Raw genomic sequence first — 15,348 nt, 5'->3', positions numbered from 1 at the left:
CATCAATAACTGTTGAAGGAAGATGCATTATAATGCATCCGTACATGCTATAATTGCATGTAAACACGTCCTTATAACAATCCTAATTTGTGCCTTTGTAGCATACTGACTTCTGCTATAGATTTCTATAACACACATTCGTTCCATAGTAATCTTGTTACAATACCTAGACTTATATAATTTATATACCAATGTAATTTGTGACAACAATGACGAAGAGTATCAACTTAACCAGTACAGTAGATTCATTAAAGTATTGTACATCACTTGTTTCCTAATGAGGTACACTTTACCACATCAAACTAAGTTCTGAATGTATTGCAATATTTCTGTTGATTGGTATTACTAATAAATGGATGACTCACTAAGACCACAAAAATGTTTCTTTCTGCATTCAAATTCAAGAGTATTAAAATTCACATCTACTGAAGATGAGCAAAAATATCAATAGTTGTATTGTGAAAGATTATCAAATTTTATTGAAAATCCGTAGTCAGAGAGAGTCCAAAACTCAAGAAATATTATCTAAAATCTAGATCCATGTTCCCCTAACCTGGGATCCCCGGATCCCAAAGTTGGACCTCTCTTTGACATCCTCTGGTGTCCCTCTTTGGCATTAGTCTAATGTGAATGAATGATTCATGAAACAATAAAACATACGACTGAGTAAAGTATCTCAATCTTGATCGATATATTTGTCTTCTATCAGTCTACACTTTGGTCACTATACTATTGAAATCCATCTCTTCTAACATTACCAACAATATTCTTGGTTGTCAACAACATTTGAATATCATCATCAAACCAAATACATCAGTAACTGACATAAACCTTTAATAGCTCTATGAGTATACAAGGCATAAAAACAAAGCAAGTTAGACCTACGGTGGATGGCTGATGAGGGCGATGATCTAGAAATGTAGAAGTGGTGTGAAGTAGTTGTGCGCTTGAGTGATTTTCCGAAAATGACAAATCGAGCTTCCCATCGGCTGTTTATACGGCCGATCCTGGCCGCTCATTGGCTGAAAGTTTCATAATTAAGCCCGTTGTTATACTTCGCCCTCTACGTTCATGTTCAGCACCAAGACGACTGACGGGTTACACATTTACTACACAGAGGAACCCGCGAACTACAAAAAACGACACAGTTAGGATTCTGACTATAAATCAAACTTAATTATTCAGGATATTCATCAAAAACAGTAAATTATGGTAATTTAGAAGTATAAGTACCTCTCAGCTTGACCAGCTACGGAACCAGGTATTGTATACAAGTTTAATTCATGTGATAAGATAGGGTTCGCTAAACAATCGCAACGCCTGGTATCGGAAGGTTTCTATCACCCTCTTTTTCCTGCTCTTTCTGTCTCTCCTATTATCCCCCTAACCCGCGAGCATCATGTTGGACCCCCTTCTTTTATTGCATTAACGTATTGTATTATCGGTTGCCAAAGGGTCAAGCTTATAGCTTATTATTGGCGACCGTTCTGTATGGTAATTCGTAACACATGTATTGTAATGTTGTCTTAAATGCATTTGTAATCAAAATTGTTGAAATTGTTGAAACTAGCTACACACTGTATAATGAGTTTCATATTTGTATATCATTATATTTGATTATGTTGAAAAAAAGTAAATGTTGCCATACGGAGAATGAATAAATCAAATCAAATCAAATCAAATCAAATCAAATCAACTTAGTCCCGCATACTATAATCTATGGTGTTATCGATCCCTCCTGCCTACAATGTGTAAAATGGATGTGTATTGTATCACGATCATAATTCTGAATAAAATCTGAAGTCTGCACTTAGAATTTTTTTTTTTAATGTATGGGGGGGGGGGGAGTATTCACCGCAGTATTGTCATATTGCATACCTTGGGTTTGGCAGATACACTGCCGATCCAAACTTAGTGTGAAGAGTAAAAATAAATGTACTCATCGTCTCTTTCATGTCACAAAGAGCCTTTGTGACACGGTGGATAGTCTTTGATGCCGTATACCTATCCACACCGTGACTGGCGTGAGTTGTTGCAGTGTCATCTAGCACTGCACCGGTTGCAAAAAAAAAAAAATAAATAAATAAATAAATGTAACAAAAACTTGGAGGCTGGCTGGAAGTGCATGATTTCTCTTTGTTGCATGGCTGAGACTTGGCTCCAGCATTTCAACGAGCCTCATGCAACCTTCCCTAGTAAATCTTTATTTTCTTTTGATGTCGCTATCCGGTAATTCTTGCGGTTGCGACCGATCCCTAAAAACCAGTGAGAGTCTCTTTCTTCTATCTGCCTCTGGTTTGTTCGCGAGGTATAGTTACTCATAATTTCGTCTTTGTTGTCGCCATCACTTAAGTGATCTGGAGTAACCCCTGCAATATTCTTGCGTACATACATTATCGAGGATTCACGTTTGGACTTAATCTCAAAATTGTATTTCAGTGGTGCTTTTATTAGTATGGATAAACATGATCAAGATTAAACATTTTTACCACATATATAACTTACTTGTAAAACTCACAAGAATAATACCCTCATGAATATTACCACATAATATACAGTGTGACAAACAACTCATAGATATAATTTTCCTAGAATGTTTACTGTGATACTTCAGGACAGATATTCATCAAAACGAGTGTTTTGATGCTGCTATAAGCACCCTTCAGGAATCAAAGTATGATACATACCTCTCCACCATTTGTCATGTTTGTTGTCTTACATGACAGAGCCCCTCAGAGCTAAGTCGCTGTGTTTTCTCTGAAAATGTTGTGCCATGCGATCGATTTGTTGGCCAGACAGGCAACATTGTCGTGCAATGGTCTGCCTTTTCTTTTTACCTTGTAAGGAAAGTTGCAATATGTATCATGTATATCAAATTCAGAAACAGCACTTTCAAAAGCATTCATTTTGAAAGTATAATATACTTAATAATAAGAATTTAACAATACACTTGGTTTTCAAAACATGGGCAATACCATTAGAAATCACCATTTTTAAAACACAGGGAACTGTTTGAATGACATGCTGTAATGTAATGATACCCAATAACAAATATCTCTATTTAATATTGATAATGACAGAGTGATCGGGGTGGGGAATAAATCATTGTAATATTTTTGTTATTTCTTGACAATTGCCACTGCAACTTAATAAATAAAATAAATGAATATAACAATGACAATAATAATGATAATGATAATAACCATAATAGTAGTAATGATAATGAAGACAACCTCTCAATAAACCCTAAATAATGAAGACATTACCTGGTATATCTCATAATCTATTGTGTTACAGTATAATCTGTCTCTACTCCTGCCTCTAGCTTGGCTTCCTCCTTTGTCTTCTTCACCTTTTCTGCCTGTAGTCTAGCTTCCTCCTTTGCCCTCTCTTCATGCCACGTATGTAAGGCGCGTGTGCACGGTACGCGCGGAGCCATGTTCAGTGTGATGTCTTATGAAAGAGACGACTTGGACACGGTACGGGAGTGTGATTTATGTTTCAAATATCATTGGCAATAAAGGGTCTGTGCTCATACCTGTCCACGCCCGGGGACGCCAAAGTTTGCAAAGATGACATCAGGGGACTTAGCAAATTGATCGCGAATGAAATTGGTGGTTATGTGCTGCACCTGTTGTTGCTCTAGCTCCGGCATTGTACTAGCTTACGTGTGGTCATGTTCAGTATGATGGCGAGGGGGTCCGATGGCGTCAAGTGTGAAACGATGACCGCGAGTGGTTGAAGTGAAGTGATTGCTTGCAATGTTTGCACCCAACATGTAAGTTCTGTATATACAAGTGAACGTTTATTCTGCTGGTTTACGAGTCTGTGAAAAATGAACATGTTCACTACATAATGGGCACTCAATGGACACTTTTGAACACAAAGAAGACAAACAGTCGGAACAGAGAAGGTGATGACAGGGCGTCTTAATAGGGCGTGATGACAGTAAACACTGCAGATCAAAGAAGCAGTAGACTCATCAACATGAAAGTGTTCTTAATCAATTTGACTCTCCCTGCGAGTATTGATATCCAGATCAATGCCAGCTACATGATGTTCAAAAAATGATGTGCAACGTGGGGGTTGACTGGATTTGGTGGCCGACCACCTGCCTTCCTTTTTCTCGGTCTACCAGTTTGTTGCGACATTGTGAACAAGTTACAAGTTGTACAATTACTAGATGTACGCTTATATCCTTCCCAGTTGTTTTTAGGTTGCCATGGAGTTCCTTGGTCAATGGTCACTCCTACAATAGCATGTAGTGCAAACGAAGGAGGATGGACATTTGACACAACTTGTGCATGGTGTATGTTTCTGTTTTGTTTGTTTGTTTGTTTGTTTGTTCATTTTCCATCTGAGAAGATGGCTGGATAGCCCATATTCAGCTACGTTAAGCTGGTCTTGCATGGGGTCCAGTTGGATTTGAGGTGGGACCACTTCACCGGGTTAAACACCCTGCTCTTTACGATGAATGAATGAAGCGGGATCTTTTACGTGCATGAGTTGTTACTCTCTCATACACGGGACCTCCATTTTATGTCCTATCCGAGGGACAGAGTGTTTTGCCTCTTGCTAGAGGGGACGGTATGCTTACACACAACATTGCTCAGTCCAGACTCGGGTTCGAACCCGGGTCGCGCGATTGTGAGGCAGACGCGCTACCGACTGAGCCAACTTACCGCCCTGCACAGTCTGCTGCATGTTTGAGTTGTCACTGGCTCTCTGAGCAGGAACACTGACGTTATCATCAAAGCAGAGAGACACCTTTTCACGTACCCCCGCTGCGATTGATTTTCGACCTTCCAGAGAATTCAGTGACTCCTTCCTTTTTCTTCTTTGTCCGCTTGCTCGCCATAGAAGAACATGGGTTTAGGGTACAGCAATTTTTCTGGTGCATACCACCTGTCACCAAAAAAGGTGAATAAATACCATGTGTAAAGCCCGCAATTTGCGTTTATGTTCTTCTAACCTGTTGAAGATGAGCTGATTTTGCTATTACACGCATTTCCAATAACTCTGGCCCGAGTATTGTCTTCAACAGGTTGAATAGCGTAAACCTTACCTGACTAATTATACTAAGGCTTACATTTACAGTAGTATATTTCAAAGACGCCATTTTTTTTTTGTACATTGGGAAATATACATGTTATTGTGCAATTGATCTGTTAATAAATTTGAAATAAGAATGTATAACATATTATACTTGTGTAGGAAAAAGGGTAATGCGTATATGATTGCGTGCATTTTGAAACATCAATTTTTACGTCTATTATAATGCCAACAAAACTTGCACGGGAGACGGAAAACATGTTCATGTTTAGTCCTTTGATGTCACTATGTTTATGTTGATTTGTGAAATTGTCTTCATCTATAAGTGAATTAAAAATGAATATATGATTGTATATCATACTTTGAATTCTATCCAGGTGAGGAAATCATTAAGCTAGAGAATTAAAGAGGGCTTAGTATTAAGAGCAACAAGCTTATTCATCAGTAGATTAGGTGGAATTATGTTAAATGCCACCCTTTGGTGTTGTTATCTATATTTAATTGTTCTTTACCAAGAGTATCCCCATCAGTGGTTCATACACTGTTATCCTACGGGGCCCTGCAACAGAATGACAAAGTATAACAGTTAATTCAACATACAAAAAATAACAAATCAAGAACATCCCTTTTTACATCATAACATCAAAACAATGTCAATACTATACGTATAAATGCAAAAATTAATCTTTGGTGACTGTAATACACAAATTCACATCATTTGGAAAAAAGTAACTTTGTATTATACAAGAATATCGAAATGGGGGAGAAGAAAGGCGTGGTCTTGTAATTCCGGTCGTGTAATTATTTTCTCCATTCTGCTGCCTAATACAAACTCTTGCGATGCAACTCTCAATTGCCAGTCTCTCCTTTTCGATCAACAGTCTCCCCTGTCCGTTCGTGAGCATTCTCTCTCTACCTGAATCCACGTCGCCCAGGTTTCAGCTAAGATCTCAGCTTGCTACTCATCAGCGTTTGATTTGCGTTGTCTCTTTATGGGGAGGAGTAGATGGCGATACGTCGGCACTGGTATTAGTTTACCCTGTCGTTGACTTGGTCGACGCCTGTTCTTCATCTTTCGCCAAGTCGGTCCAGGCTGCTATGCCAGGCAATGGTTGGACCATCGAATCAGATTCTTGAATGTCAACGGGAAGCACGGAAAACGTAATCGTATAGGCCTATATCAAAATCAGTAGGTGTTTTATATACCAATGATAATAGAATATCTGAAAGAACTATTTTACATTAGGGCCTAATTTTGAAGATTTCTGACAGTGCAAAAAAAGCCGAAGTCCCGTGGCCAGGCCGGTTGGAGTGTTCAAAGCGGCAGATTTTCCGCTGGAGTGGGTTACTCCGTCACGTCATGATCACCATATCCATGATCCATATCCATACCGCTCACGTTGTAAAAAATGAGTGTTGATGCAGGTGATCGTATATAGAACTGATTGACTACTGGCTGACATTGTGCAGTGACAGAATATACTCTCTCTGCAAACTTATTGTGCTCTTTAGCACTTGGGGATGAACCCTCTCCTCTGAATTTCCTTTAGGAGTTATCTAAAAATGCAAAGGGGTCAGTTTTAGTCTTTTTTTGATGAGTAGTGTACATGTATTCCAACTCCCTACTGGTCACCATATACAAGGTTTGCCAAAGCCATTTTCCTTGGATGCAGTTTTGCAAATCGACTTATGATCTTGTCCACGTCATGAGAATAGTCGTAATGGATATGAATTAAGGCTAACGAAGACAGCCGCTCCATGACCATTGTTGCCCGGGTGTAGTGATGACCGCTCACACTGCGCTTGTGTCTGTTAATTAAGTGCATGCTAGCTTTTGGAATACAAATATGTTTGGATATTTCAACTGGTCGCATACTCTGATGTCAAGTGCATGGGAATCAAATGGGTTAGGATGGTTCCGGAAGCCGGCTTTCCAGCGCTCATGCTCTTCCTGCACCTCTTTCTGCACCAAGTCCAGTGATGGCAGATATCAGCAGTGTATGTCTCTATCAAGCTGTCCATGTCACACTCACGTTACAGTGAAACTTGTGGCACCAGACTTAGTAGTTTGCTTGCCCTCTTGGATAGACCTGAAAAAAGGAAGTGAACAAATAATGCACTTATATAAAGATACTTAATCCATTGTTGTCCAGTAACCACGTGAAACGTGGTATACAGTGCCGGTGTGTATAGACAAACGTAGGTGAAGACAGGACTGGTAGAGTCCTCCTCATGTGCCTTATACATCGTAGATGGATTTCTCTTTCTGTGTGGATTACGTTGACACTGCTTTTCAGTCGATTCTCTAAAGGCACGATTTTATTCAGCTTAATCTGACCTAAACTTTTGCTTGTAGATTGTTCCATAATTAAAATCCATAAAGCATTGTTTCTTTATATACATTTTGCTTTCTTTTAATCTCTTGATGAATTTTAAAATGCAGTTTCTTACACGAAGATATGACAAAATGTAGTTATCCTTCGCATCGAAATAATGGCTGTCTGTGGTTGGAAAACTGATTAAAACAATAGTTTTAGTTAATATAAGGGCCCATCTAATGATGCCATGTGACAAACCAAGGTGCATAGTCAATCAAGCGAAAATTAAAATGGCCTTTCAGTATTTCAAGTGAAAGCACACTAGCGTATATTTCAATATATTATGCCAGCCTTCACCCTGTATACCTTCGATATTTCTGCAAGCCGTAACGAATACCATGAACAATAGATTATGTAGAGGTACCTGTACAAACTGAGAATACACCAAAGCCCATCTTTAATTTCATATTTCCTTTGCCATTGCGCTTAAAAATACGCACGCACATACACACACACACACACACACACACACACACACACACTTGCACTGCCCTGCAGGAGGCCTTTCCACCTATGCTTGCATAATTCGTGTCAGTCGGCTAATGTCTTGCACAAAAATGTTTGCTATTTCTGGTTGCCCATGACAAATTTAAGTTTGCTTGCCCTTAGTCGGTTAATTGTCCAAACCCAAGAGGGTCGGTAGGCATTTTTTTTTTTTTTTTTTAGGGGGGGGGGGTGTTTGTTTTTTAATACTGGGTCCGCATTTTTTCTTTGGGGTAGTGTCCGCTGTTTGGCGGACTGCATTAGCACCTCCGGTGCATTTGCGGCATGATTCGTTTCTGGCAATTCTTCGATTTGGAGTTTAACTTTGAACAGAATATGGCGCAAACTTCATACACTTAACATTTATAAAAGCTTGAAATCAAAACTGTGAAGGTACTTCATTTTAATATGCTTAGTTCTTTGCAGATAATAGTAATAATAATGATAATGATGATAATAAAGGACACTTATATTGCGCAGCTACTATAATAATATACTCTACTGCGCATTACAAAATAACATACATAATTCAAACAGAAAATACGTTACTTCAAGAGATGACTTTTTAACTTGACCTAAACTCATTAATTGTAGCTGCTTGTCTTACAAACAAAGATATAAGTAGAGCGAAAAAGATTAGAAAACATTAGAAGTTCTTGTTATATGAGTCCGATCATGTACAGCTGTATTAAGTAAAGCCACATTTTGGCTGATGCTGATAAACATTGTCTGTGGCTCATTTATTCTATCTGCGGTGAATTACACAAATTTTTAGATTATAGTATAGATTGAATTCTCAAATCAGATTTAAGATGCAGTGCAGAAAAATATGGACATTCCCTGGTTGATATTATTTTGTGTGACTATTGGAGGTCTATTCATGATGTTGCATTTAGACATTTATGACGATAATAATCAGCGATTTGTCTCCGAAAATGAAATGGAATTGACTGTCCCAATGGAATGTAACAGTATGGGGGGGGGGGGTGACATTACGATCCTTAGCCACTGGTCTTTGCTGGAACTTTTCCAGAGAATGCTTCGCTGCTTTTTAATTTAAGGGTAAATTCCTCTTGGACTCCCTCTTTCTGCTGCCACAGCCAGGTTTCGTTTCGGTTTGCAGAAGATGCTTTTACCCACCATGTCCCTCTCGACCCAGGTGTATAAATGGGTACCTGGCAATGCTATAGGGTAATAATGACCGTGCCCTCTGTTAGAGCAGTGGTAACACTGTTAGAGGCTGCCCTGGGTAAATAAGACCTTACTGTTATTATTATAGTATCATAGTCTATTATTCTGTGATTAATATACCTAATAGAATACATTGTACATACCATTAAGTTAAGTCCAGTCCATACATCTTCATGAGGTATTCATAATACCTATAACCATGAAGACTCTCATGTGCTTGCGACTACGTGATTAGAAATACTAATGAAAGACAAATCATGTCAAATTCATTCAAAAAGGTGTAGTGCCTTTAACTCCGCGAAATTCAACTGCTATATAGTCATAGTAAGTCATCACATGATGGATAAGTACTCATGAAATTACATTTTGACAATGTCATATCAACATCCATTATCTGGATGTTAAACGTATCGTATAGATACATAATAAAGGCTGTACATGCAGACAGGCTTAAAATACTGTGTAAATGCATAATAAAGGTTGTATATGCAGACAGGCAAAATCTTAAGTGCCCTATATTATTAAAGATGTGAACACTGCATCCCGCCTGGCTGAAATTGAAATGGTTTTAATCCAAACCGCTATATACTGCACTTCTCAAAAGTTATTTTCATTTCCCGTCTTGCAGTAGTCTGTAGCCAATGCGGTTTGGGCTTATATCCCTCCTTAGGGTCTGGTTGTTCAGAGCCTGTTTGCATGTGATTCTCTTCTGCAAAAACAACCAGGTCTTGTTTTGTTTCTTTATAAAACGAGCAGCAGTTGCAGTCAATTAGAAAAGAGCGACGAAATGCAATTAAAGAAAAATAAAGAAAATATAGTTGAATTTGCCAGAAAAAGTAGATAAGCAACACAATAATCATCTTAACATTCTAATGACATTTTATTTTGAAACGATACAACGCCGATCATTCAAAAATAGAGGTGTATAAATATGTTTAATCCAGGTACAGGTCTTTGCACAAGTTCAGTGAGACCAACAAATGTAATACAGTATGTGAAATATTATAACAACGCCAGCAGTAAATCAACGCAATATAGTCTGAACACCCCCAAAATACTTATTGTGTATTCAAGAATTCACCGATATTTGATTCTCTTGAATGAATTTGCATCTTGTAGTATAGAAACCATTTGGTCCGATCACTACTTAGATCTGCATAAGGAATTTTTAATCCCCAAACATGAAGACTTTCATGTGCTTGCCTCTATACACGATCAAAAGACATGAATTGAAAAGACAATTTTTGATCCTGTAAAATTCATTTTTTATTAAGATGCAGCTTATCATGTCATATGAATTCGAATACTTATAGCATGACTAGTGAGATTAAAGTAACAATCATTAGAACTTATCTTCAAATTGGGAAACATTAATGTGCTGTGTTCCTGATTTGAACACGGCAGTGTCATTAGGTAAATGTCGTTAAGTAGGCCTAATAGTAAATATGAATAAAATGAATATATATAGGACATGATAAAAATTAATGATAAGAGATACATTTCGATGGTCCTAGTATATAGAGTGGGCAAAGGCATAAGTGATAATGTTCTTATGTTTGCGCTATGACGGACCCGTCAAATACACCCCACTTCTTCTTCTTTTTCTTTTTTCTTTTTTTTTTTTTTTTGGGGGGGGGGGTCATTTTAACATAAGAACTTTAGCTTACGCTTTCAGCTTGCGGATTTTCAGCTAATAACCAAAAAAAAAAAAGAAAGAAAAAAGAAAAAAAGCTTACTTCTCCATGAGGTCTTCTGAGGGGATTATAACTCCTGCATCGTGAAACAAGGCTGTTGCCTGCTGATTCAAACCCAGATGTATCTTTAGGCTGCTGCATGCTGCTGCCTTGATGAAGAGAGGGACACCCTACTCCTGAAGCCAGCAACTAAATGCGTTCTATTTCTTGCATGCGCTCAATAAATGCAGCAATATTTACAGCTCTTGTTGCAATTTGCAAGGAACTATGTTTCCCAATGGGAGTTTATGAAAAATTTGAAACAAACAGCTGGACATAATCACCAAAAAATGGATAAGTAAATAAATAAGATAAAAATAGCAATTCAAGAAACAATAAAAAACGAAATGGGTTTGTCATATTTGCCTAGAAAATACTAACAAACAAACTTCTTAGTGTTAAAGTATTTTGCGATGTTCTCATTCACAGATCTGAATGATTTGATTTTTTTTTTGTCAAAGATCAGTAAACATATATTTGTTTCAAGTACAAATGTCCAAATTTCAAAGATGCTCGAACAAAACTTGTCAATAAAACAAAGCAAGATAACGTTTCATTTTTCTTACCTTCTGCATCAAAGGCCTGAATAGAGCTTTTAGTGACTGAATACACCATTTGCCATGTCTTTGACGGAGACAGTTGTCATATTCTATATGTGTTTTTCGTAAATTAAATGTCACTAATTAAGTTACTATCCTCCATCATTTTGTCTTTGGATATTGGTGATTGATTAATTGATAGTTTATGAAGGCATGCATAGAAGTATGGAAAATGTATCAAAATAAACTAATTTGTGTGTTTATATCACTTTGTGTTATGTACTTTGAAGTCCATACTATTTTTTTTTTGTACGAAGGACTGATAGTGAAGTCCGAAGTCTGAAGGCATTGTATAATAACAATTGTAAAGGGGGGGGGGGGGGTAGTGAAGTGGCAATTCTTTCCCGATTGCTTGACCAAGTTGAAATAGTAAAATTTTTGAGTTTGTCTTTATTTTATTTTCTTTGATCTTGGAGTATCACATTTGTGGTAAGTTTGTAGTAATTGCTTGTATTTTTTTTTTTTTTGATGTTCAGGACATTTTTGTGTGTATACATGATGTGAGCAGGGCCCCTTGGTAGAACAGCTAACCAACTTAAAGGGCCACCTTGCCCGACGCAGACAATTGTTATATTGTATATATGTGGTTTTTTTTTTATATTTAATGTCACTATTATCAATTTACTGTCCTTCACCATTTTGTCTTTGGACATTGGCGATTGATTAATTAATACTTTATGCAGGCATGCATACAATATGGAAAAAGAATTAAAATCAACTAATTTGTGTGTTTTTATATTATTTGTGTTATGTATTTTTAAGTCCGTGTTATTTACTTATTTTTGTATGAAGGACTGATAGTGAAGTCCGAAGTCTGAAGGCATTGTATAATAACAGTTGTGGGGGGGGGGGGGGTAAGTGAAGTGGAATTCTTTCCTGATTGCCCTAAAAGTTGTAATAGTAAAACATGTTTGAGTTTGTATTTATCTATTTTTTGTGGGTCTTGGAGTACCGTATCACATTTGTGGTTGGTTTGTGGTAATTGTTTGTATTTTGTTTTGATGTTCAGGACATTTTATCTGTACATAATGTGAGCAGGGCCCCTTGGTAGAAATGCTAAAAGAGTATTGAAATTTGGAAAAAAAAAATATGTCAGTACAAAATTTACTTTTGAAGATAATAATGGTGTCATTATGAATATTTCAGTATGCTCAGTTCGTTCAAAAGTAGATATCAATAATGCAACAATGTTTCCATGTTGTTTGATTCATTATTGTTATAGGGATGCTTACGCACAGGGGTCTTGTCATGGTTAGGCCAAGGCCTGTTCCTGCTAGAGCCCTTGTGAGTAATGAGCCTGCCGGAATTGCCCTATGGGTAATTTCCTTAAATTGCTGGTGAACAGGGCAGTAGGATCAGGCACTTGTCCCAAATTCATACTGCGTTTCTTCACTAAGCCTCCTGTTCATCATGTTCATATTTTCCCCACTTTCATGTTATTGTAACAACTGAATTCTTTTTTCCCCTCGTTCTTAATATATATATGTATATATATATATATATATATATATATATATATACACACACACATATATGTAAAAGGAAACTGGCACCAAACATTGATAAAATGATTTGTTTTATAGACTCAGTATCTATATTTCTGAAGACTCTGGCAGCGCAGTAGAGCGTAGACGTAGCTTCTGCACTCAACAAAATTAATGCTTTCATTCTTATTACTGTTATTGTGATTTCATTTGTACTGTACATCGCTTTGAAGTGGGTTATTGCAGCACCGTATAATTATTAACTTGAGAGGAATATTGATTCACAAAGACGATGTTATCGCTCTAAATGTACATGTAGCATTTTAATTCTAAAAAATGTAATTACGGCGTTGCCCTCAAAGGTCCCAGTATCAACCTGAATGCATGTTAGTCAGGAAACACACATGATGCTTGAGTTTTGCCAAAGGAGTATTCTTGAGGATTGCGTGCAGAAGATCAGCGGGTAGCTTCCATAAGAGGTAGCGAAACAAGTACCAACTTCGTCCTTCATTCCCACACCGTGGTTCCCACATCCTTGCCCATTGAAGAGGACACGTTACTTGGTGGAGGAGGGGTGTCGGGCAGCTGATGGGGAGACGGTTTCAGTGCCTGCATGGATAACCTCCCGTGGACTCAACTGGAGCTCTGATAGCAGGGTAGGCAAAATCTTGCTCATTTGTTTTGTTTTTGAAGATATTTTTTTCATCACAATTGATAATCGCAGGTTGGGTGGTACTTTACCTGAACTTAGGCAAGGAATTGAACATGCCATAAGTTGACATTCCAGGAGTGTAAACACATATTTCGATTCAACTCAAATCTAAGGAACAGCATTGTCCGAAATTCCGCTTTCAGACAGCAACTCATACAGGTAAATTTCAAATTAAAAAAAAGAAAAGAAAAGCATACCACTACCACATACGAAGTTAATGTCATTTTAGGTAGTTCTTGTTTTCCCGATCTTGATTAAAGTGAGAATGGATACAATTTTGCCATACATTGTATAATCATATTTCATAAGATAATTGTTCTTCCCTTTTTTTTCTTTTCTTTTTTTTTTCATCCTGGTGTGGCAACAGTATTGTGAACTTCATTACCTAATGACAATTAAAATTCAGTGTAACATCTGCCAAGTAGTTGCAAATTATCTTAACAATATTTTGTTTCGTGCTCTTTTGTATACATTTCCAGAGACCCTATTACAAATTATCAATTACAGTAGCCTACATTTAAATTGGTTTCACTGCAGTTAAGTGTTCAAGAAACACGGACGTATATTTATAATGTATAAAATACATAAGTTTCCCTGTGAGGTTCATTTTCATTCGTATTTAAAGTATGAGAGTGAATTTCTATTTAATTCAACTATTCTCATGTGCGTTGGCCTTCTACCTCCCATCGTATTCTCCAGTCAAATAAACACGCATTCAGATCAATAGAATCTGTGTTGCAACGCTTTCTTTTCTGAGTGCCTACAAAACCGTTTTCACTTTTCCGAATCTGCGGCTAGATGTACTCTTTTCATTTTCCTATATACATTTTTCTCGCCATTTCCTTTTCAGCCGTGAGGTTTTTCTTTTAAACTTCAGCATTCACTTTCTTGATTCCAGCTCGCAGGTCGTTAACATGCATGGACATCACTTTTTCTTTCTCGCAGATGCTGAACCACCATGGTGAAGTAGCCTGGATGAAGAAAGCTGTAAAGATATAGCCTGACGGGGTGCTGGAGACAGGGACAATCTGGAGAGATGCTCCGAAGATGGAGGCTTCTACATGGCAGTGCTGAGGAACGCGTCACGCTGGGATTGAGTGTTACGGAAGACCGTTCTCGAAGGACTACTGGCGCGGGAGACGAACTGTAAATGAAACTTTACGTATCCGTGGAACCATTTCACATAGAAAACACCCATGACTGTAATGCATGCAGTGAAGATTATATTCGGTGACGTATGGAACACTTTCAGTATATTTTTTTTTTCTTAATACTTTTTTTTTATCGCATCTATTCTTCAAAACGTGTATGGTTGACAGCCACAGATATATAGGCAAGTATAGGCATTTGGGTTTGTGTGTTTGTGTGTGTGTGTGTGTATGCGTTTTGTGTGTTTGAGTGTGCGTACGTGTGCATTACTCTGTGTTTATACTGTTTTATGTGCAAGTTCGTCTTGTGTCTGTTGTACGTGTAATTCAATTTGACCGTTTTTACAGAGCTACTATGATGGAAGAACTGCTTCAAATTCATAAAGAAAGATTACCCGAAGCAGTTAATGATTCTTTGGGAAAGTTACACATGCACAGTGGTTCAAAATCGAATTGTTAAAGTAAAGAATTGATTGTATCTGTGCCATAAACACGGTACATGAGCATTTCTTGCATGCTTTATCTTGGGGCTGAGTGTGCTCACTCGTACAGTGTAGGCATGATGCAA

Source organism: Diadema antillarum, unplaced genomic scaffold (assembly GCF_040938485.1).
Source record: "Diadema antillarum isolate AM-2024a unplaced genomic scaffold, OU_Dant_1.0 seq00001411_RagTag, whole genome shotgun sequence".
NCBI classification, from domain to species: Eukaryota; Metazoa; Echinodermata; class Echinoidea; order Diadematoida; family Diadematidae; genus Diadema; species Diadema antillarum.
Note: the sequence above shows the minus strand (reverse complement) of the source record.